This window comes from Palaemon carinicauda, chromosome 38 (genome assembly GCF_036898095.1).
Source record: "Palaemon carinicauda isolate YSFRI2023 chromosome 38, ASM3689809v2, whole genome shotgun sequence".
NCBI lineage: Eukaryota > Metazoa > Arthropoda > Malacostraca > Decapoda > Palaemonidae > Palaemon > Palaemon carinicauda.
The window spans coordinates 20,408,116-20,434,615 of NC_090762.1; the positions used below are offsets into that span (position 1 = coordinate 20,408,116).

At 33.5% G+C, this 26,500-nt stretch overlaps 1 long non-coding RNA gene across 1 annotated transcript in view; it reads left to right on the top strand.

Moving 5' to 3' along the window:
• LOC137630106 (uncharacterized) overlaps positions 1–26,500 on the top strand; it is a 226,468-nt gene that overhangs the window by 167,188 nt on the left and 32,780 nt on the right. Inside the window, exon 4 of the long non-coding RNA XR_011041658.1 lies at positions 1,171–1,271. This is a non-coding gene — a long non-coding RNA (uncharacterized lncRNA). The remainder of the gene's footprint in view (positions 1–1,170; positions 1,272–26,500) is intronic.

The window sequence follows — 26,500 nt, forward strand, 5'->3', positions numbered from 1 at the left end:
GGCTGAGTCCATGGTCACGTCAGGCAAAAGGTCAAATAATGGCCATCAACCATACGGTCACAATTTTAATCGTAAAGTAGTGAAAACATGCAGTGATTTTAGTGTTATATAGAGCTGGAAATGATTAAATTTTGGAAGGTCAAGATCAAAGGTCAAGTTCACGGACGAGCAAAACGTCCTTATCACGTAATCAGTCATAAGTTTGGACATCCTTGTAACTAAGACCTCAAACTTGGCTCATAGTTGAGTGTATGAAAATCCACGAAAATTAATACATGTTAAGGTCATGGTCGAACAAAAGGTGGAGAAATATGCTGCTGCGGCGTAGGTCTGCGCTCTACTGATTCCTCCTCTAGTTTAATATGCTTTGGAGACTTTTATCCTTTACATCTTTTTATTCATCTTTATTTTGTCTGATATCAGAATGCTTTGTTTATTCACAACCTATCTATCTATCTACTTTATATCCTGTTTGATTTTTTCGTTATAACTTCTTTATCCTATTTGTCTTAATTTTTCATTAAACTCTATCTCTGTTAAGAGAGACTTTCAGCAACTCCGTTAAGTTGATTCTAATGATCAAGAGTAAATATAGATATCCTTTTCACGATGAATATATTTGGGATACTTTGTATTTTACCGCTTTTGGAGGTTATTGTTTATTGTAAATTTCATTGATAACTATACATATTTAACATATGGAATGTTAGGCATATAGGATACAAATAAAAAAATTAGAACTCTTTATTAACGAGCTATTTAGCTGTATTGGTTGTTTTTTTCTCTCTCTCAATATTTTACTGTATATCAATTAAAGTGTAAAAGCGAACTCATATCTACGTACTTCTATACTTTAAATGTAATTCTGCTTTCATATATACAGTACTTATATTTAATATCCCTGTTACATATAAATTTTAAATCAAATATTGCACGCGCATGAGGTTCGAAATTTTAAAAATTTACAAGCGTTTCTACTCTAGGTATACATTCCTCGTGCATGTATTCTCAAAATAAATATTCAGTATTTATACTCAGAATTAATTGTCATTCTTATGTATGAAGAAAAATTAAACCTCCACTTAAAAAAGAACACTAGAAATTGTAGCAAGTATACTCGAAATAAAAATTCCACTTTACATGTATTTACTCAAAATTAATATCCCACAGACCCTGATACATCCTGTACCTTGAGACCGTCATGCCATCTGAGCTTGAACAGAAGAAGGAAATTAAGAAGATGAAGAACAGAAGAGGAGAGAAGAGAATGGGTGAGTAGAAAGGAAGATGATGTATTAGCGAAGGAGTTGTGGTGAGGGTGGGGGATGGGGGGGGGGGGGGGATTAAGGAAGAAGGGCATGGAGTTCTCGCTTCACCGGGGAAGAAAATCGGTTGATAGGATGAATTAACGGATCCTGCGGAAAAAGCACTGCAGAATTGCATCCGTTCTCAGTGAGAGACAGAAAGAGAGAGAAAAAAAAGAATCTCGCTGACGTCCGAATGCAGGTGAAACTGACCAAGATTCCTATTTTTTTTTTCTCTCTTCCTTCTTTTCCTTTGCGCGAACAATGATGATGACTCTGATTCGACAGGAAATTGACAGGGAAGGGGGATAAGGTCCACAGATCTCGCTCGACGGTTGCTTGCCTGATTGCAGGAAAAATGATTATAGACAGAGTGATTTTCTGCAGAAATAAAATTTTTGAAAAATTCACGCACGCTTGGACACACACACACACACACACACACACACACACACACACACACACACACACACACACACACACACACACACATATATATATATATATATATATATATATATATATATATATATATATATGTGTGTGTGTGTGTGTATATATACATATATATATATATATATATATATATATATATATATATATATATATATATATATATATATATATATATATATATATATATACTGAGTGGGGATACCTTCACGTGGTTAAAGGGTTTGCGTATTGCCATGATCAGCAAAGCTGCACAAGTTAGGGAGGGCTACCCATGTTATGTTGGTTTGCTATACGTGATCTGACGAAAATCTTCCACTATCTCCCATTCGCAGTTGGCCAACGTGGTGATGAAAACTGGCCAAACCCCAGATATAACTAAGGACATCCCTGAGGGTTTTGTCTTGCAGTGGACAAGAAAGGGCTACATTTGATTTTATATATATATATATATATATATATATATATATATATATATATATATATATATATTATATATATATATATATATATATATATATATATATATAGTTTGTGAGTTAACTTTATAACTCAATCACAAGTTTCCTCTTTTATAAGCATCCTTTCCTTTATCTTATGACATTTTCGTTTAATAGTTGTAATCATGTCCAGTAAGGAATTCTATAAAACTCTGGGCTATTCAGCGCAACATAACAATAAGGAAAGTCCAATCATTTTTAAAGCCAAAACGTCTTCCAGCTGCTGTACATATTCATGCTTTAGAAACGTATTCCCCGAGAGCCTTGAATCCGAAAGGGAGGTAAAAAAAAAAGAATCTCTGCCCGACGTCCTAGGATCGGAATCACTCATGTTTGAAAGAGTGTGGTTACAGCGAACAGGCTTAACCTATATGGGACAGGTTATACCTTTAAGTCCCTGATTCGGTAGAATTAATGGATATATCGATTTGCCTTAATGGCGGTGGAACATCGTAGGTCATCAATTTTGAAAGAAAGTCATTTTAGAGGTAAAGGTGCTCTGATAGAGATTTGACTCCTCTCCATACATCAGCAGCAAACCTTTTATAGATAACATTCGTAAGCGAAATTATCCGGTTAAATAAATCATAAATATTTCTAGGGTATTAGCATAACTTATAATATACTATAAGTAACAAAAGGTCAAAAATTAATTCATTTAATTTAACCTAGAAATTCAGTCTTTTGGTCGACACTATAGATAATAATAGTCTTTTGCCATGAAGATATCGACTACTTTACTAGTATTGTGCTAGATGTGAAGTTCTTATAAATCCTTTAAGAATGTTACTACAGCTTTTCATTAAATTCAAATATGAGTGATCTAGTTTTCAATTGCGTTTCTATTAAAGTTCAGAGGCCATAGGGAAGGGCATCCTATTGTCCCTCTCGAGCCCACACCCGAGGAAAGCAAGATGAAGGGAAAGAAAGTGGTTAGAGGTAGCTATAAATGAAATCATTGCCTTGCACTAGGCATGATTTAATGGTATGTTTTGTTTGGAAACCTACGCACTGCCAAAGCATTTTTAATTATCAGTAATATATGTTTTCAGGATTGTATTATCCGAAGAGACAAAGACGACTCTCCGAATTAATCTTCCTCACGGTTAACCATCTCTAACTGTCTATTGCTGGATTTTTTAATTATTATTATTATTATTATTATTATTATTATTATTATTATTATTATTATTATTATTATTATTATTATTAGCTAAGCTACAACCCTAGTTGGAAAAGCAGGATGCTATGAGCCCAAGTGCTCTAACAGGTAAAAATAGCCCAGTAGGGAAGGAAAATGAGGAAATAAACTACAAGAGAAGTAATTGACAATTAGAAAAAAATAATTTAAGAACAGTAACAAACATTAAAATAAATCTTTCATTTATAAACTGTAAAGAGACTTATGTCAGCCTGTTCAACATAAAAACATTCGTTGCAAGTTTAGAATTTTGAAGTTCTGTTTTAGATTACTGACGTTGTTTATAAAAATTAATCTATAGATGGCAATGTATGGCACAGGAATCTGTGAAAGCAATGATCTGACTATCGAATCGGTCTCTTAAGGATTTTCATAAGTGCTGATTTGACAATAACTTTATGTTTTCACGACTTAGTTTTATGAAGACAACCTTCCTTTATTATTCTACTTAAAAATAAGAAGAAAAATACAATGTGCTGCATTTGGATTAATGGCCTGTGAATGAGAACTTTAGAAAAAAAAAGACGTCGATTGTTATATGAAATTGTAACATATTTTTTTTTATTTTAAAACTGTAATAGTTAAGTGTCTGAAGGATGATGACGAGTAATATAGTAACAGTAGATTTGCTCGTCATTCATAGATTGATCTTGAATTATTATACCTACTGCAGGAACGTTTTAAATCGTTGTTTGGTATCAAAGCCATGTAGTCAATGATCACTTACTGAAAAATAGATGGTTAATGATTAGATTCGGTCTTTCTTGGGGTAGACAAGATGTTTATTTAAAAGATTCATCGCCTTATTGTTGTTTATATAGAAGCAGGCGCTTAAAATTTGCTAGACAACTTTTGATGAACTAGATGGCATTATTAGTCTCGAGTGGTAATTTTTTTTTTATTTGAATTGTTTTTGACAGTATCTTTAGGCTGAACTTTAAGATCAAGGTAAAACTAATAAAGTAAAATGCCTAATTTTGTCATAATCATAGATCTGGTAATTGAGACTATTGAACTTTTTTTCAAGCAGTTGTTGTTGTGTAATACCTAATAATGATAAGACAGACTCCAAGACAAGCATTTCTAATGATGCATTTTGAATTGAAACATTTGTCTGTATACTGAGGAAGTCGGTTGAATTATTTATGTCTTTTTAAGTGAAAGTAATTTACAATTATAGGGTTTTAATATATTTCCTATTACTTACCATACCTATACTACGTTCTAACAGGAATTATAAGCCTGCATTACACAGTTTACTAATGGGTCTTTGTGGTGTCCTTTTGACCCATAATTGCTCTAAATTTTAACATTCCACTTTATCCCCGTTCACGATTCTTTTCTTCCATCTTTTTATCAAACTCTGACTTATTCTGCGGGTCTTGGTCAAAGCTCTTTCAAGATTAACTCAAAAGTACAATTACGAAGTATTCCTCCATTTGCACCTCACTCTTGGTTGCCCTCCAGGTCGTAGTGCTGGGTCATTTTGCGTATAAACGTACGCCTTTCCTGTCTGCATTACAAAAGAAATCAGTCTAAATAAATTCGTTAATTCGGGTTTTTTTTTTTTTTTTTTTTTTTTTTTTTTTTTTTTTTTTTTTTTTTTTTTTGAGACCGGAAACGTTGGAAAAGGTAAATCGGCATCTTCTGGGTTGCATGTATGATGACTATATATTTACCAGATGTTCAGAAATATTCTGATGCTGTAAAGTATTAACTTTCGTTACCCATGATTGTTTGACCGCCTAATCATGCATGCCAGTTATTGATATCAAAAGGTATATCTTAAATAATAAAGTCAATTTAATTATTCAAATGGGAAAGCAATTGAAACTTCTTCGTCTCTGTGTAATCAGCATTCGTCTCTTTTCAAACACATTAGCATTTTTCCCACATTTACAAATGAGTTATGTCATCTCGCAATCAATACCTCAAACTCGAGATGCAGTCTAGTTTTTCAAACACTCAAGCATATCAACCTATGGATTTCATTCAGAAGTCAGTTTCGGACTATCGGCAAAATATATTTTTTTTCCTTCACGGTGCTCAACGCTTTTGTCGAAGAGACAAAGAAAAAATACACAAGACAAGCAGAGAAAAAAGGGAGTAAAAGTCGAACAAAGCAACTGCTCGGGCATTCGACAAATCGGAGCCTTCTCCTGAAGAAATCTGAAAGTCGGACCCATGGGAGAAAATCCGTCTTTCCATAACTTCTATAGATTACTATCCTTAATGACGGCCATTAATAACTGCTAATGGGGCAGGTCAAACGCTTGGCTGACCGAAAACAAAGGGGTCGTTAAACTGTCACTTTTTTCTCTGGACCTGCTTCAGTGACGTCAACAGAATGACATTGGCTTTAATTTTTGTATTAGTTGCTGATAATTCAAGTCGAGGACAATGTATCGTTGGTGATAAATAATAATAGTCTCTCTCTCTCTCTCTCTCTCTCTCTCTCTCTCTCTCTCTCTCTCTCTCTCTCTCTCTGTCGTGCGCGCGCAGTTTTTAGTTATTGCAGTTATGGGAAAAAGTATGTAGTCTCTCTTCTTTCACTTCGTCGTGTGATGGTATTTTCTAAATATCCTATATCTTGGTAAAGTCAGAAGTTCAAATGTGTAAATTGTCATATTTTCCAATCGCTAGTTCCTTATACCTAATTACAGTAAGAAATCTTTAAATCATGTCATTTAGATATGTAAACTAGACGTCACTAATAGCACCGCTTACTTCTAAAAGGAAGAAGAGTTCCCTTCAAGCAACCCATCCCTTCAAAAGTACAGCACCTTTGAATTACTTAGAAAATTTACACTTCTAAATAATAATTCAGGTTCTTTGGACGAATATCTTAAAATATGCGTGTAATTTTGCCACACTTTTTATAGTAAGCACCCTATCGTTTGAAAAAATCTTATAATGCAAGATATCATGACTAATATGAGTGATCCTTGATCAAAGTTTAACTCTTGAGAATGAATCGGATCTGAATACAAATTTGAAGGCAGAATTAGAATTTGAAGCAATATCTAAGGCATCCCGAGGAATTCAGGCTCCATGTAAAAGCTCTCTTGTTCTTTTCTTAATACTCTGGTAAACCTTTTAGCAGTCATTAAATGTTTATAACCACACCAAGAGGAAAGTATATAATTATGGCGATTTTAGAGAAATGGAAACTTGACATTTGTGTGTCATTGAATAGTGTCGGCTTTCGGGACGATAGATCAAGCTTTTGAAAAGAAGGCAAAAGACATATTAGGTCTTCCTGATGTGGCTCCTAGTATGAACTGTTCCCAGTGTGAGATATAGATTTTTAAGCATTGATGAAATTAGCATTAACGTAATAATTAAATTTTGCTCTCTCTCTCTCTCTCTCTCTCTCTCTCTCTCTCTCTCTCTCTCTCTCTCTGCCCAATAGTAAATATTTGGCGGAGCCCTAATTATTCACGTTAGGGTATTGTCCTCATTCTTCCTCTCTTTCACCTGAGTGACTGGTGATCTGTCAAAATATTTACTTTCATAACATGGAACAAAAAAGCGGAAGACCTCGACCAGTGGGTTGAAATATTTCATTGTATAATTTTCTCTCTCTCTCTCTCTCTCTCTCTCTCTCTCTCTCTCTCTCTCTCTCTCATTGCTCAGAAGGACATTGAGGTCGCTAGAGACCGGAAGTAACGGAATGCCATAGCTAAGAACCGTAAAGAAAGGACAAGAAAAAGCAAGGTAGTTATCTAGTCCTTTATTAATTATGAGCATCTTTGCATGTGGGAGAAGAGTCTCTCTCTCTCTCTCTCTCTCTCTCTCTCTCTCTCTCTCTCTCTCTCTCTCTCTGCTAAAATATCAGTGTTCGGCATGTTTCATACAAATAGTAAATAGTATTATTATCGTTGTTGTTTTTAATGTTATTACTAATTTTATTGTTATTATTATAAGAGATGGATTTACAAAGAGCTACTGTATGACTATAAGAATTTTAAATGATAATTTATTGACACTATTTTTTTAATGTTAATTTTATTTCATTATGAGATGTGGAAAGAAACACACTTTAGAGTTGAAGATTGATAGCGATGAATAAAAAAGAATTATGGGAAATTTTTGAAGGGAAAAAATATTTCATCGTTGCTATTCAAGGTTATCACAAAAGAAAGAAACGGTCGTATTATCCAAAGGAAATAAGCTAGATTAATCTTCTAAATTGAACAATGAAGGCCTTCTCAAGGACTTGGAATTGTGTCATTTTTAACAGGCTTAATGGGAATTATGAAGTGAGTTTTTAGTCATTCATTCAGAAAATTGATAGCAAATATTTGCAGACACTGACGGATGGACGAACAGACAGGGCTTTACTCTTTTTTTCTCCATAATTTAGTTTTATACTGAGGACCGGAAATATAATATGAAGTTGAATTATTATTATAATTATTTTCATCATCATCATTATTATTATTATTATTATTATTATTATTATTATTATTGTGATTATTATTATAACAATTATTATTTTAAAAATGTAGGAATTCATAGTTTTGGATTCGAAAACAAACCGTGGTAAAACATAAATGAAAAGCAAGTGGCTGGACATTATTTCAGCTATTTCTAAGGGCTTTGGGGTATTCTTGCTATAAATTTGTTAGGACAAACAGTAAGCAAGATCAGAGACCGCATACCTCCGCCATGGTTAAGCGATCCAATTCGGGCTCCTGAGTTGCTTTATCATGTCCGAATCTCTCATTGTCTGTCATCGCGAGAGCCACCTTTGGTGAAATTTACTTAAAGATTTAGATATTAGTTTGCTTAATCAAGAGACAGAGAAGCAGCCAAGCAGTCTGTGAAAAATGATAATCAATAATCAAGCTGATCATAGCCAATAATAACTTATTAGTCAGAGGTAATTAAAAGAAGGATCATGGCGAATTAGATCTATTGAAACTTTAGATGCTTTAAAGTAAATGCTGAAAGTTTAATTGTGAAATTGAAGAACGTTATCTCTACTTTTGAGAAAGGTTGTCCCACAATAGAGAAAATAAAAGACAACATTTTGGTGAGAATCAATTTATTTTTAACTTTTTAATATTGACGTTTCATCCCCCAAGGTCATCGCAGACCGACAAGCATCTAGGTCTCATCTCGCGAACAGTCCATCCACGTCCCTCGTTTTATGATGATAGCACCATTTTGGAAATCTCTTCTTTAGCGGTTACCGAGGACGCTAACTTTATGTGAAGAGGCTAAAAAGGGGATTGTTGAGAGAGGAGGGGCAGTGCCATAGCTCATGACACCACGAAGAAAATGGTGAAGAAAATCATTGCGAACTGAAATGAGCACATCCAGTTCCCAAGAACTGGAAAGGCCTCTGGATGCGGTGGGGCCGAGATATCATTATCAGGTCTTGGGCCATAAAGAGTTGATAGACCATAGCCATTGTCTCTCAAAGTAGATTAGAAATAACTGAATCTGATTAGATTCTATAATTTATCCTTCAAGCAAGAGGTATTTCATTGGTGGTGGTATTATTATTATTATTATTATTATTATTATTATTATTATTATTATTATTATTATTATTATTATTATTATTATTGTTATTATTAGCTAAGCTACAACCCTAGTTGTAAAAGCAGGATCCTATAAATCCCAGAGTCTTCAAAAGGAAAAAATCCCCCAATGAGGAAAGTAAATAAAATTCACTGTACTACGGTTGATATTCCAATAGCATTATAAATTTTTTACTAACTATAGAAAGGAGGTTAGCATCGATTCATGAAGACGAATGTTAGTCATTTCTGAAAAACCCAAAGAGGAATATGAAAAATAGTAAAAAGACAAGGATGAATAATGATGAAAAAGCAAAAAAGGATGAAAGCTACGGAGAGAAAACTTAGGAGAAAAATAGGGATTGAGATGAGTTCGAAATAAGGAGACCTTCTGTTATTTGTTATGCATGGAGGGCATCCAGGAAGGCTTTCCAGTGGGACGCTCTGCTTCCATGACGGCTGAAGGGAGGCTTCTCAGGACATCATTACTGTGATCCTCCAGCTGTCATAAACCCCTTCTCTTGGCCAAGAAGGACAACGCAGGATTGTAGCGTCTCTCGGAGGACAAGATAATGATGATGTTATATCGCATTGTTCTGGTTATATTCAAAGGTTATATCTTGACTTTGTTGGAGCCTCCGTCGTTTGTCTACTTTAAGGTTTTACCTCTTTTTGTAAATTTTATTTTGATGCGCTGTATTTCGTATAGCTTATGTTAACTGAGATGGTGATGTTTAATGGGCGTAGTAAATGTCGTTATTCAGATAAATATTCAGTTTGGAGTAAATAGAAATTATAGCAGATGTTTAATTTATAGATTCCCAAGAAGTAAGACACTGCTTAAGGATTTTCTTTTAATTTTTTGTCGAGTTATAAACGTCCATAAAGACGATCGGCTTGCTAGCGGTCGATAAAGTTACGTAATTTTTTTTTTTTCGATGAAGACATTGTTACTGAGGATATTATTATTTTTCATAGTGAAATTCCCGTAATTTCAATAAGCTACAGATTGTACTAATTTATTTTGTAAGCTCCATTCCCATTGCATTTTTTAGCACGTAAAGTACTGTAACTCATATAATAAAATCTTTTAAGTGTTTATATATATATATATATATATATGTGTGTGTGTGTGTGTGTGTGTGTGTGTGTAATTGCGAAATGCAGGGAAACTGGTACCAGCTCGAAAATGATTAAACGTATGCCTATTGGTGTATACGTCAGGTGTAATTGTCTAAATTTCAAATGTCACATATGCTTAGTAAGGGTATTTACTCATCTATTGATCTAGAATAATGAGAAAAAGGGTTAGTACCACTTATATAGTTGTCTGCTTTCGGACCAATGGCTTCTCCACATATTCAGTTTGATAGGTTTTTCGAAATAGTATAACTTGGTCTTTCACATAAGGGGCATCTGAACGTTTTTAGTAATCTCTCATGTAAACAGGTAGGCTGCCTCATATTATTTTTGGTATGTCAGATTACAATTTAATGTTTTGCTACAGGGTGGCCTCAATACTATACAGTATTTGTAATATCGATAATTAAGATTCACATGATTTTTTATGGTTATTTTGCCAAAGTTGGTGGGGTTTGATATTTTGTATTAAAGTTACAGAAATGTAGTCTTCGAAAATGAAAGAAAGATAAAAGAGAGCTTTTCGTTTAATAGCCATACTAACCTAAATTGAACTTATGCTTTTTTTTTTTTTAACTTTCTGATCAAGAAAGATATTATTTATAGTAGTAGCATAAGCATCACTTATTTTCATCTTTTCCAACTAGAATTATAATGTTCTTAGATCATTTTGATATTACAAATAAGCCCTTCGCCTGTCTCACAAACCTTAAATTTTCTCATCACTCTCCCCATTATGTCAGTCTGCAAGACAAACGTTCTATAACCGGTGATTCTGAAATTAGATGTCTAATGCTTATCCCACAAAGCATTCAGAATCCATGCTCTCGTAAAAGCCAAGTGAAATATAATGTGCCATAAGGTACCTCACGATTCTGTCAATGAACCATCGAAAAATAAGCAAATTGTCTCCAGGGGCGAATTTAGGGTTATGAGAATAGGGCTTGCCAATGGCACATTATCCTACACAGAGTTTTTAGGGTCTCGCCGAGCAAGTTATGTGACACCCTCGAGTTATGTATAGAGGCTACAGCAGATATCATTCATTGTGTGGTGTGGTATATTAGGTTAGGAGCGGCCGGGGGGGGGGGGGGGGGGGACGGGAGTTAAATGGCACGGGAGGGGATGGTCCAGTAGTCTTTATGATTACTCGAAGTCGAAGCAAAACATTGGACCAAGGATTTAAGGGCTCTCTCTCTCTCTCTCTCTCTCTCTCTCTCTCTCTCTGTATGTATATATATATATATATATATATATCAATTGTGAAATTTAACACACAGAAATATCAGTATATGAAAACACTCATAGAAATAGGACAATAATATGAAGAAAAAAATGTCTTAATCTGTAGAATTACCTATGAAGAAATGCTCGAGATAAAGAAAGAAAAATAGGAAATAAATTTAATTACAAAATAACTGAAATTATAAGTGAGACCCTACCAGGACCCATAGAGGGATAGTGTCTTCAGTGCCCGTCACATGGTGCAACTGTAAGCGTTACTTGAGATCCTATGCAATGTCCCTTCTGTCGTTAGCTGCTGCACCCACTTTTTAGCCTCCATTCCAACTTAATATCCGAACTCTTCCACCGTTTACTACAGTTGGACCTCAGTTCTAAATGGAATCCCCTTACCCCAGCATCGAGCCAAATTCACAATTTCAAATCAATAGAAATAAACGTACCCTAGATGATTTAGAAATTCCTTACAGACGATTAGAAATACTCACGTCATAACCTGACCGAAGAAGCGAGAACTGAGGAGATACAAAGCCCCAAGAAGAGGCAGAGATTCTTACCAGGGAAATACTACGGGAGATGAGTGAGATCATACTTGGTGGATGATGGATGAAGATATTTTACATGACAGTGGAGGAGGACACACGAGAATTGGAATAGATTTTTCTTGGCTTAGAATAGCTCTCTCTCACTCTCTCTCTCTCTCTCTCTCTCTCTCTCTCTCTCTCTCTCTCCTCTCGAACAATTTTGTTTACACATCTTACTCGTTTTTAGATATATTGAATTTTAAAAGTTTCATTGATGTTATTTATTAATTTATTTTTATTTTAGTTTTTTATCTTAAAGTTATTAATTGTCAATTAAGCATACTTAAATCAGCATCAATGACCACTCGTGTCATGATGCCAGATAATTGCAAATCATTTATTCCTTTCTTGATCACTTACAGCCTAATGATGGCCCCTTTTAATGGTTTTATTAAAGTTTATTTTTCTCTATTTGTCTTTTAGTTTTTATTTCCCAAGGAGAAAAACTGCCATGTGATGCAATTCCATTTAATTTTTAATTTTTTGATGACCAACGATGACAAGGCGAAAGAGATGCAGTAATTAAAGGTATCTGGGCGCGCAATGTGTCGCGGGAGGAAGACGTGTGTGTGTGTGGGTGTTGTGGGTGGCGGACACGGGAGGGATGTGGGTGGGGTGGTTGTGGGGACCGGGACTTCTCTTCCCTTCTCTTTTTCTCTTTTCTTGGTCCCTTGGCCGCCCTAGTTACAGTCTTATTACTCACCTATTTCCGACAAACGGCTGGCCAGCAGGGCTATTTCTGCCTTCTTACCCCCCCCCCCATCCCCGTCTCTCTCTCTCTCTCTCTCTCTCTCTCTCTCTCTCTCTCTCACACCTGTGGGCGTTTATGGACACATTCCTCTCTGATTTTAATCACAGCAAGAATATGCTCTGTTTTGCTTCATACTATTCCATTTTTTCTTGTGTGCTTGACCCAATTATTCATGTGTTTCCTATCTCTTAAGAATATATTTTTTTTCTCTCTATCCAGTGTCTATCTTATCTAGGCCATTTTCGAAAATGATTTTTTCTGTTATTGACGTAACGTGATAGGTATCATGATATTTTCCTTAGCGTCTATTATAAATACACTTAAATATCCCTTCATATGGTTTTTTTAAGCGAAAGGTGGAAGATTTCAAATCATTGTTAATATCTGTATAGACTATGTACTTCCTAGTTACTTCTAACAAAAATTTGTGCGGTTGAAATAAGTGTTATTTCCTCGTCATACGTTAAACGGCTGCTTATATTGGTGAGGTCCTATACGAAGCAGCAAATTAAAGTTTTTTTTTTTTTTTTTTTTTTTTTTTTTGTGTGTGTGTGTTCCTAATAGGTTTGCTTTTTATAAATTGTACCAAACTTTATTGAGAAGTCTCATTAGGTATCCTCATGGGATAAGACCTACCATTTAGGACGTCTAGCCGTTTAATAAAGGATTCATCTATAAATGTAATGACTAAATGAAAGTCACGAGTTTTATAGGTAAGTGAATTATATGAACAAGAAATTAAAAGATACTCACAGAGGCTCATGGGTATAAGGTATTTCATAAAATAACAAAGGCTGAAAAGATGAGTGGAAAAGTTCGAAGGTGGAACAAAAAAAAAGATTATCTATATTAAAATGTAAAATGCTGCAATGATGAAAATCTAGAACGAAGAAAGAATATTGTGTTAGTTAATGCAATGACAAGAGAGCATTACTCCTGAAGACAAATAAAGAATGGAATTTTCGAAATCAAGCTCATTAACGTAAAGAAAATGTAAAGAGACGAACAAGAGCAAAATAATAATATTAATCTGAACTTTGGTACCGGAGATACAAAATAATGATAAAGGAGAGCAAATTGAAATGAAGAATAGGTGAAAAACTTTGCTGATATATATATATATATATATATATATATATAATGACGCACTACTTAATTGATTGATTGATTTTTAATTTACTGCCATTCTGACATTGAAAGTCATTGACCTTGAGTTCGTTTGTTATAGGCAAAGAATAAAAGGCAATTCAGTTCAAAACCATAAAAGCAAAGACGTCATAAATATCATGAAATAAAATCTAAATGAAACAAGGAGAAAAAAAGGACTAGAAGAAGTAGCTAAAAGACCTTTAAAGAAAAAGGACAACATAGGATTTACCAATAAAAAAGGAGGCAGTAAAAAAAAAATAAAGAAAGAGAGAGAAAAAGTTAAGAGGTAGGAAGTAGCAGATCACCACCAAGCCATGACATGGCGACAGTCCCTCGATGCCATCAGCCTCTGTAACACCTGTTCAAGAGGAAATTCGGAGATCCACACTGTGCATACCAAGGAAGTCGACTTGGAAGTAGAAGAAGAACCAATAGGCAAAGATTTATGGGTTTTTTCCTTTACTTCTATTTTCCAGGTCCTCTCTCTCCACGTGTTATATTTGCTTCTACTCCATTCCTCTTTTTCTACTAGATTGTTATATTCTTTTTGTTTTAGTTTCTTTTTCCAATTCTGTTATGTTTTTGGCTTCGTTTTTGTAACATCAAATTGATATAATCCTTTCTGGGTATAATTTTAGATATATATATATATATATATATATATATATATATATATATATATATATGTATATGTATATATATATATATATATATATATATGTATATATATATATATATATATATTTATATACTGTATATATACAAACACATATACTGTATATATACACATATACTACATACATATTACATCAAGTCACCTCAGAGAATCTTGATCAAATAATTTGGTGAATCTGTATGTGTTAAAAGCCAATGATTGCGTCTTATTGCTTTAGAAAAATCGAAAATTCAATTTATTATTTTCTACTTTTTAATCATCATTATCATCTTCATCTTTATTATTATGATGATGATGGTGGCGTAACTTCAATGATTCCTCTTGAAATATCAGCGAACTACTAAAACAATGATGATCCTCATCGTCGCTTATAGGGTGGCAAGAGTCATGCCCCGTATATATGTACCGTGCCCCACTCCTATGGCACCTAGCATGACGTGGGTGCCCTGGTTGGTGGGTATAAACCTTGGCTGGGCGCTGGCTATTTCCGCCTACCCTCTTCTCCCAACTATCTTCATGTACTTACCCTCTCAAGTCCGTATAGCCTCACTATCGGCACTCCCTGTAGCCTAAGTATCAACTAAACCCCCTCTCCCCAATTTTTTCCTCACCCCCCTTTTAAGACCCTCTCTCTCCTCTTCTTCCTCCTACCAAATCGATGGCATCACCTTCTTTTAGGGAGCACCTTGTCACGCTCCTTCCCCACGGAGGGACTTTCCGCTGGCTTCTCGTCTTTCCTGTTGGGTTGAAATTGTCGAGTATCTAGGGTGTTTTTTGGATGTTGCTCCTTTGTGAAGATGGCATTCATTCATTCGTCTTTCTGTTTTTAAAAAGGAATATTTTTACCAATAACCTAAAGATTAAACATGTCCCATATAATATTTTGTATTTATATATGGAAATATTTGACCACTCCTGCATATATCAGTATTTTGCCCAATCCATCCAGGTTACACCATTTAGTTTATATTACTGCATATTCTTGTGAATGTACCTGTTGAGAAATTCGGTTGGTTACTGCACTTAAGAATTAAAAAATTATTCAAATTTCTAGATCAGCTCAAACAATGTTCTAGAGCAATCATTAGAAATTTTCATGCTTCAAATAATCATGCATTTTGTAAATAATTCTAATTTTCGCATGTAATTTTTTTTGGGGGAGGGGGTTAGTTTTGACTACTCCAGTATCCAATTTTTTATCTAATCTTTTTCCATACAATAAAAATGATAACAAAAACTGAGCTTGCTTCGAGCATCGCCCGCAGCAGTTAATAACCCCTCTGTGATATAGGTATTTTCATCCTTATTTAGTGGTGAAACATACAAATAAAATACCCGAAATGTTCTTGCATTAATCAGCCAAGCAATTTAACCAACATTAGCCTCTTTCAATGACATTTACGAGATAGATGATTTATATGTTAATCCATTCATTTATCAAACTAGTTGCGAAAAATTACTTAAATTTAGTGATATTAGCGGGTTAAAATGTCGTAGATGAAATTTCTTATTGTTAGGTAAACAACTATACAAACCTGAACCATTGTAAGTGAAAATTTATAATATATACATTCTAAATAACTTGACGTGCCTATATCAAGTGTCCAAATACACGAACTCCAAACCAAATATTGGTGATATGTAAATGTTAAATGCCTCGAGTATGCATACATTTAGTAAGTAAACGACTGTACAAACATCAGTAGAAATATCCGCGCTTATTTTCGTCCATAATATTCAGGGTTTTCCTAAGCTCCGCCCACGTACACCTGGAGTGCCACGTCACAGAGGCCGCCAAATGCCGCCCACCGCCCATCCTCTGCCCTTACCAAAAGGGTGCCAACGCTAGGTTTATAATAGCCATCCTCGCCTCGAGTAGTGCCACCCCTCGACTGGCTGGCACTATTATGACGCAGCTGTGGCACCTATCTCTCTCCTGGGGGAAGAATCTCTCTTTGTCTCTCTCTCTCGCCCCTTACCTTTACCGCATCAGAATTATTGCGACGCGAGTTGTGAGACAGACAGACAGACAGACAGACACGCAGAAAGATGGTAAAAAGATCGGGGAAAGTTTGCTCGAAATATCTCTAATGATAATTGACAAAGAAAAGTTTATTTTCGTGTTTACATACCAGTAAATAAAAAAAGAATAAACGATGGAATTTTACCCGAGTGGAGGGACATTAGAGAAAAGTAGGGCGGTAATCATTATAACATGTGTCTTATAAATGCAGATTCAAAATTATAGGTAGTATGCGAATCAATTTCACAGTTTCTTAAATGGTTTCATGTATCGCACGGGAATTTTTATTAAACAGTATAATATCGTTAAGGAATGATTGCTTTTGGTTGTATAAGAAAGCTATATACATTCATTAGAATAATTCTTACGTGTAGATACTTGTTTTTGTGTGTATGTGTGTGTATATATATATATATATATATACAGTATATATATATTGTATATATATATGTGTGTGTGTATATATATATATATGTATATATATATATATATATATATATATTGTGTGTGTTTACAATTAGTCCTGATTCATATTTTTTTCATTTTTCCTTGTGGTCTTTTTTTCTTACCTGAGCATCGTATGTTCAAGGGATTTTTGTGTTTGTGTTTGTGTTTGTGTTTGTATGCGTATGATTGTATTTATGGTTAGGAAGAATACAGGTTATATTATATATTCTATGATATCTAAGATATTTTAACATTAATTAATCTCAAAATCTCACAAAATATTTTCCATTCCATCAACAGCATCATTTATGATTAAAATGAATAGTTCATAGCCATACCTGCAATCAAGGCATGCAAAACACGCTCACAGATATGTGTAAACACTGAAAATTTATTTCAAGAACACTGTGACGAAACGCTCCGTGTATCTTTGTTCTGACGAGATATCTTCTATTACGTTCAAGGTTGGATATCTTGATAATTTTTTTGGAAAGCATTTAAGCATTTAGACAAGCAAATCTTATTATCCACATCAAACGATATCCAAACAGATTAGGTGACTTTCCACACGTAACAGTTACCCTTTCTAGCATATCAACTTTCGTTAAAAGAAATAACACCTTTTCACATTATTTTAACAAGTTGATATTTTTATCAAGTAAAGTTGACATTTTTATCAAGTAAAGTTGATATTTTTATCAAGTAAAGTTGATATTTGTATCAAGTAAAGTTGATATTTATATCAAGTAAAGTTGATATTTTTATCAAGTAAAGTTGATATATTTATCAAATAGAAATATATTTGCCGATTTTCAATTGTCTACTATTTTTTTTTTTCTTTTTTTTCAGAAAATTATCTTGTTTGTGTGAATTTTTATGTTCTATTTGCTTCTTGTTTTTGCATTTAGACATTTTTAATTTTCTATTAATGAGTGACCAATGCTTCCCCGAGCTTTTTCGTTAGTCACCATTGATAAAATTTCTTTTGTTTGTTTTGTTTGGAAGATTTTAGGTTCCTTTTATCACGACTGCACCTTATTTGTTTAATGTCAGTGTACGTTGCATCAAGAGGGGATCTTTTAATACTCACACGTCGTTGCAATTTTGTATTATACAATATGGTATCCAGCAGAAGTTTCTGCTAAATAAAGATTTTTATTTTCAATCAAAATTTAGGTTTTAGATATGAAATTAATTTTTTTCTAAGTGATTTTGACGAAATTGTCAATAATTTCCTTTGAAAGTTTATTAAAACCCGTTCACCACCAAGTGTTTAACAATTTTGGACACAAAACATAGGTTGGGGGATTATTCACGGGTTGTTCATTCCCATTGGGGATGGAAATAAATAAAATGACAAATTATCTAGATCATTCTTTCTTCATGGGCTCAATTAAGTTCGAAATCCGCAAGTGAATCGTAGAACTTGATTGATGTAACACAGAACCAGCATTAGACAGTGTTAGGATAGGGTTTTTTTTTTTTTTTTTTTTTTTTTTTTTTTTTTTTTTTTTTTTTTTTTTGTAGAAAAAAAATTCTTATGCCCAATGTGAATATTTTATTTATAAAGTATCTATTTGCGGAAGTGAATATTTTTTGGCGTTTTTTTTTTCATTGCATACCTTCTCTCTCTCTCTCTCTCTCTCTCTCTCTCTCTCTCTCATATATATATATGTGTGTATATATATATATATATATATATATATATTACTAAATGTCTTTATTCATGCATGTGTATATGTAATAAGGGTTTCTGAGCACGTTTTGTGTTTATCATACCACTTTTAGCAACATCTTCAAATGTTAGTGTTGGGGGATGAGGATGCAATACTTTTTTTTTTTTTTTTTTTTTTTGTCAAATCAAAATGTTTCTTGGATATTAGCAGCTTCCCGTATTTGCATATGACATATGTTAGGATGGTGTATCATCATCGTCATCATCATCATCATCATCATCATCATCATTATTATTATTATTATTATCATTATTATTATTATTATTATTATTATAGTTGTTATTTAATAGACATGGCTGTAAGGGATTGTTATAGTTGGGAAAATCTAAAACATTTTCACATTTGCAATACCTTTCCGGAATAGAGTCAAATGTAACCACCTTATATGTGTATATTTATTGGTGAATATATAAGCACCAGCAAGAATCGTTATTTATTATAGTTTTTGCAGTGTATAAGTACAAACTATTCCTGATAAGCAGTGTATTCATACAGTAAAATAAAAAGAGGAAGGAAAAGAAAAATCTAAAATGTCTGTAAAGCGAGTAAATAGAATAATAATGTGAGAGGCAAAATCAAAACATGCAAACTTTCTCTCGTTTTCCCCCCTAAAAGTGTCCCTAATGTGACCAAATATTTCCCCTATATTTTCCAACCCACAACTGCTGTTTTTCCCCGTTTGGTCTTGCCTGCTGCCTCATATTAGTTGCCATCAAGATATTGATAAAAAAAGAGAAAACGAGAGAGAGAGAGAGAGAGAGAGAGAGAGAGAGAGAGAGAGAGAGAGAGAGAACGGAAAATGTTTTTTTTTTTCATTTAATGGGAAGGAAGCAATTAAACAACTCGAGTTTTGATACCATATTTCATTTCTTCGTCACTTTTAATATACATAAGATGATAAATGCCAATATTTATGGATGTATAGCCTAAACATGTATATAAATATACTGTATATTTCGTATATATATGTGTATATATATATATATATATATATACATATATATATATATATATGTATGTATATATATATATATATATATATATGCCTGTGTGAGTTACGGAAGAATAAGCGAAACAGTCACATCTATAGTGTAGATAATGAGTCGAAGATGAACTCCATGAAGAAAAATACTAATCAATACTCCCTCATTCACCTTGATTCTACCTCTTATTTTATGTTAATTCTATATCATATATATATATATATATTATATATATATATATATATATATATATGAATTTCATGTATATATATAGAATATATTTATTTATTGTTTCCCTATTCGGTATTCATATATATATATATATATATATATATATATATATGTATATATATATATATATATATATATCGCAGACCAGGTTCCTACCACAAATCAGGAATACGGTCACACATTATAAGGTCCCCAAGGAAATCCTTGACGGTTACAGTTGATTTTTATCTTAGTGTCTGTGGTACAAGAACCTTCCAAATATTCTCTCCTCAATTTTTTTTACTACCTTTTTTTATTTCGTTTTCCCGTGAAAATTCCCATGAGTGAGGGAAAGAGGTGGAGAAGAGGGTGTGGCACTGTGACTAGATGATGTAAGGTCAGGTCACACAGTGCCACGCAGGGATAAGTGCATCCGTTGATAGTGTTTCATTCTTCCTGTCGTCTGGTGCCAGCTGTTCAATTCCTTGTATTTTACTTTCAAGTTTTAGCCTCTTTTATTTTAATTTTTGGTGAAAGGATTTTGGGTACGAGGATCTAATTCGCTCATTATCCTTTATATTTATATATATATATATATATATATATATATACATACATAATATATACATACATATATATACATATATATATATATAAAATGTGTGCATAGAATCTTTTGCTAACTTTTATCAGATTCATACGTATAGGTAATATTCACACTATATTTCTCAAAGAGGTTTCATATTGGATAGACTCTATACTACAAAACTTTGACCAAAATATACAAATGAATGAAGAAATCCCAAGCACGATAGTTTATGCTGAGGTACATTACGCTTATTACAAATATACCGGGTACATAAAGCTGGTGCTAAAGTTAAACTATATCATACTACACACATAGACACTTATATATACTATACGCCCCTGTATATATATATATATATATATATGTATATATATATATATATATATATAGAGAGAGAGAGAGAGAGAGAGAGAGAGAGAGAGAGAGAGGGTCAAATTATTATAAGTACTGTTCTTATGCCTTGAAGCATATTTCCTTTTTTTTATCCTATCGCCCTATATTCAGTTTGTAAGAAAATTCTCCTCCAGTAATGGTCGTATTTTTTCCGATTTTTTTTTATATTTCATATTGTGTAGAAAATATGATCCTCGAGTGGTCCTTCCCGATGGCCCTGCGCACATACACATACACATACACACACACACACATGCACACACACACACACACGAAAAAAAGTGAGAACGTTCCCTATCAAGATCCTGAGTGTGGCACTATGGCTCATTGCAAGTGTCACAAGTTTCCCTCACTTTTCAATCGCCTCTCTTCGTTTCAGAACTTATTTTGGGAGATGGAACTGATGAATGAGAAACCTGTAATTGGAGGAGAGAACTGGAATAGAGGATAGAAACCTTAACGGTGAGAACAGATGAGATAAGAAGGGAGGAAATAGAAAGAGAGGAAGGAGAACTCTCGTAATAAAGAAAGAAAAAGGGTAAAGATCTGGTGAGTAAGAGAAAGGGACGGTGGAAAAGGAAGTGATAAGAAATGAAACATTAAAGAAAGCCAACGGAGGAAGAGGGGGCGACAATAGTGGGAAACGGGAGAGAGAGAAAGAGAAAAGGGTTGAATGCGTGAGGGAAGAAGCAGGAAGTTTTTCAAAGTTGACAGGATGAGTTGAAAGGTAGATATCACGTGAGGGGAACCTTGAGGCGCTCTATGGTGTCGGGAATGAAGAAAGAGGGGAAAGATTCATTTTAGTAGAGGGAAGGGTGAAGAGGACTAGAGGAAGAAGAGGGGGAGGGGGAGGGAAGAAGGGAGGTGGACACCCTAAGGGTAACGCCTGGTGGTGACAGTTTTAACTTTTGTCTTCTCGTTTGAAAAAAGGGACAAACATATAGAAGTGTTTCTTTGTTTTAGGTCTCGTAATAATTTCTGGACTGAGAAAGTTGGCTGCTTTAAAAGTTGATTATATCACCCAAGGGAATTTTGAATTTTTCAAATATCTAAAATTTATGTTGGGGGGAATGGATAATCGAGAGTTTATTAGAAGTTTTATAATAAAATAAGTTTTTGATTTATAAAAATCCACCAACTTTAAGAATGGAAATGGAAGGCAGTTATTTGATATTTATTTGAACAATGGAATCCAAACGGTAGTTGCTTCGTAAATAACTTGTTTGCTAAATTCATCGTTAATTTTTACACTTAAGAACATCTGAAACTCATACACTGTAATTTTGCTCTTTAGCTTTTTTCTAATATTTGTAATGTCTGTTTAAGAACTTACGGTATTTCATGTAAAAAGACGTTGTTGATTTTTACTAGAATAAATTACCGGAAGGTGGTTTGATGTGAAACTAATTAAAGCAAGCTTTATTGCAGCATCAAGATGGGTCACTAATTTTTGTTTCATAATGACAACCGCTTCTTAAGATCAAAGAAAACTGAATTGCAATTGTCTATTAAAACACGTTAAATGCATCTTCCTGCTTTATTTATAAGACCTCAAAGAACAGCCCTAAAGCTGAGTTAATGAAGAATAGCAGTTATTGTGAACATAACCGCAAAAGACACCATTTGTGGAAAAGAAAAACTCCAGATGAGGAATCTCCGTAGAAGACAACAAGATCTTTGGCATGTTAGCCCATATGGGCAGAACTTTTTTGAAATGCCCTAATCCTCAGTATATCTTCCGAGAACACTACCCTTAAATTAGTATAGCCTCCGTTTAAGAAGATAAAGCGCCTTGCGGGTATCGGGTTTCTGCTCAGGAGTTATTCATCTCCACAACTTCCTCTTCCTACAAAGGAAACGGTTCCACTCAATTAATAAAGGAGCAAAGGAACGGTTCTCTGCGAAAATTCACTGGGAAAGTCAAGTTTATCCTCAATTGAGAGAGAGAGAGAGAGAGAGAGAGAGAGAGAGAGAGAGAGAGAGAGAGAGAGAGACTCATAGTCGTCGCCCAGGAGCATTCGTTCAAAGGTTTTTTTAGGGGAATGGAAGATGTTTAGGTTGTTTCTTATGGTTGTGATGTAGATATCAAACATATTTTAGCCGATTGTCCTGTTTTTTAATCTTCAAAGGAGGACACATTTTCTCCAGGATAAACCTTTAAGAGATATACTGGGGTAAAATTGTAATACTCTGAACTTGAAAAAAAAATGTATAAGGTATTGGTTCATATCAAGATCTTTGAATAATTTTATTAATTTTTTTTTTAATCCTTTCAATCCCTCCTTAGTTTGCATTTAGATATTATTGTATGAAAGTTGTGTAATTGGTTTTAGCTGTTAAAATGATACCAAATGTGAGAGTACGGGTATGGCTGATTCTTTTGCATTATACAGCGCTGAATAGCCTTTGATGACACAGTGCTTGGCTTAAGGCCTAAGTTTTATATTCAATTTAATTCAGTAATAGATTTAAAGAAAACTCTTTGCTCTCTCTCTCTCTCTCTCTCTCTCTCTCTCTCTCTCTCTCAATTTTATATTCAATTCATTAATAAATTAAAAGAAAACTTTATGCTCTCTCTCTCTCTCTCTCTCTCTCTCTCTCTCTCTCTCTCTCAATTTTATATTCAATTCAATAATAAATTAAAAGAAAACTTTATGCTCTCTCTCTCTCTCTCTCTCTCTCTCTCTCTCTCTCATAGAAACGCAAAGTAGAGGAACCTATTTACCCAGTAAATAAAAACTCTCCCGATTATCAAACATCCATGCAGCGATACAAATGACTTCTGTGAAGATAATGTCAGGGGGGCGAGTGTTCTTGAGGGTATTAGCTCAATTGGAATAGAATAGAACAAGTCAGTCGTCCATTGAAGAGATTCAGGGATGGTAATTAACACGTTGAAGAATGAAAGAAAGGGAAAGTGAAGTGAAATGGATTTTTTTAGGGTAATATGGCTGCCCTATTTTGCATATTTATAGACAATTGAAGCTTTTTGTTGGTCTAGTCAATTGGGATTTTCGAGGAATTGGTGATGGAATCAAAATCGACGAATGAAATACAGATATTGCAATTTGAGAATATGCAGACATAAATCATGCATGAACTATCATTCATCTATTTACCGATAGTCCGTCTGCTGTTACAGTTACATTTGTTGTTAAATACAGTAGATATATATATATATATATATATATAATATTATATATATATATATATATATATATATATATATATATATATGATATATATATATATACATATATATATATCATATATATAATATATATATATATTTAAAATTTTGTCGGAGAGATAAAGGCGAAAAAGACTACTATTATTTGTTTAGATCCAATTAACCAAGGCTTAATTAAGATTTTTGTGAAAAAAACTGTTTAGAATAATATATGGACTTCTATATAAATCTTCATTTATTACCTTAATGCTTAGCTTCAAATTTACCGGGTAATTTTGTGGGCTCGTTGGCAAGGATAATGCAATTAGAATCAAATAATATTAAAAGATGAGTAACTAATAAGTTTTAGTAGGCATTTATATAAGTTTCGGGAAAGTTTATTGACTTTGTTATTTGATTCGTGTATTTATTGAATAAACTAATTTCCTGTGGATTTATCTGGAGTTGAAAGACTGTTCAGTAAATTCTATCACGTTCATATGAAACGGGACATTCGAAAGGGAACATTTAGTTTTGTTTCGATAAGGAAGACTGAAACAAAGTGGCTGAAGGTGAAATCAAATGAGCAGAAATATATCAGAATTCTTAGATATATGGGAATTGAAATTTAGTAAAATGAATTTTTTTTTTTTTATTTCCATATTTCAAGAAATTGCGAATTGCACAAAATCCCCTCCATGACATTTGTGTTTTAGAAAATTAAAATGCCCAACATTAGTTTTTTTTTTTCTTATAATTAATTGACTGAGTTTGCTAATTTAATTTTTCCTTATTTTGTATATTTCTTTTCTATAAATTAATGGCATTAGAGTTAAATCCATAAAAGATGATTCTTAAATTACTTATAGATAAGCATTGCTGTTTAAATAAAGTACATTTCACATATAATTTTGTACTGCACATATTTTCATGACAATTCTTATATAATTTTTGTTTTGTTTTTACACTTAATGGGGAAGCGTTCCATATTTTTGTTCTACTTACAATAAAAAATTTTCCTCTTGTTTTCTTCACGTTATAAAATTTATCCTTTCTTATGTTCTCGATTTCTTTCTCCCTTTTTATCCGTCTTTCCTACTCTTCTGTTTTATCATTTCATTTTTTTACTCATATCTTTTTCGCGTCTCCTTTTTTTCTCTATCTCTTTCGCCTCCTCCTGTGAAGAGTCGCCCTCATGGGGTCATAGGAAGCAACTGGGATCTATCTTAAGATGCTTTTTATGGGGCGTGACAAAAGGCAAACGGCGAAGAGGTTTTTTATTTAGTTATTAATATGCCTTCTGTGATACTCTATTTGTATCTTTTTATTTCTCTCCATTTCTTAGTTTCTTCGGTTTACGGAGCCTTTTTTTTATACGGTAGTCTTTCACTCTTCCTTGTTTCGATATTTTGAAGATTGGTTGTTTAATGGCACTGAATAATTGTATGCTTTATACGAATGTATGCTACTTGTCCGTAAACCTGAAATTATACGAAAATTTAAAAGGCCTTTCATCCACTGATTTGCATAAAATGATGGATTTAATTTTGTTTTTGCTGAGAGAGAGAGAGAGAGAGAGAGAGAGAGAGAGATAGATATGAATTAACTGTTTAGAGAATTTCGTTCAGTAAAATTAAAGCCGTGGCCTACCATATATATATATATATATATATATATAATATATATATATATATATATATATATGCATATATAATATATATATATATATATATATAAATATAATATATATATGTGTGTGTGTGTGTGTGTGTGTGTGTGCGTGTGTGAGTGTGTTTGTATGTACAATATGTATGTGTAATGCTGATGCATTACTTTTCCGTACCAACTGAATGATAAGACTTCGATTACCTGGTGAAGTAAAGAATTTTAGGTACATTTCATTAAATTTTATTGTTCTTTGCTGATCTGAAGATTGAAATATTCATGGTATTCAATAGAATTTGTGTGTGTGTGATAGACTACAAACCATTAAAATAAAACGGCCACCGGAGTTCCAGCGCTTAGACTCAGCCATTGTATTTGTGCTTCGCAGTTTTCCAGTATGAACAATGGCCAAGAAATGTCAAAGAAACACCTTTGCCTTCTTCCACGGGTGCAAGCAAAATAATATTAATAAAAAAGATATGGAAATGATTATAGCGGACGCGTATCCTCGCCGGTCTCAAAAGCATTTGTAATGAATTCCAGCTTATTTGAACGTAAGAGCCAGCTACCTTCCCCCCCTCCCCCTCCCCCCTTTATCGAACCCCTTTGGCACCTGGCGAAGAATGACGAGATGTATACGACCAACCCTTTGCTATTGCCTTCGTTGTGCCCCCGCACAAAAAGGAAAAAAAAATAAAAAAAAGTTCGTCGAAAAATATATCTTTAACAAATGAGAGTTTTTTCGTCACTTGAG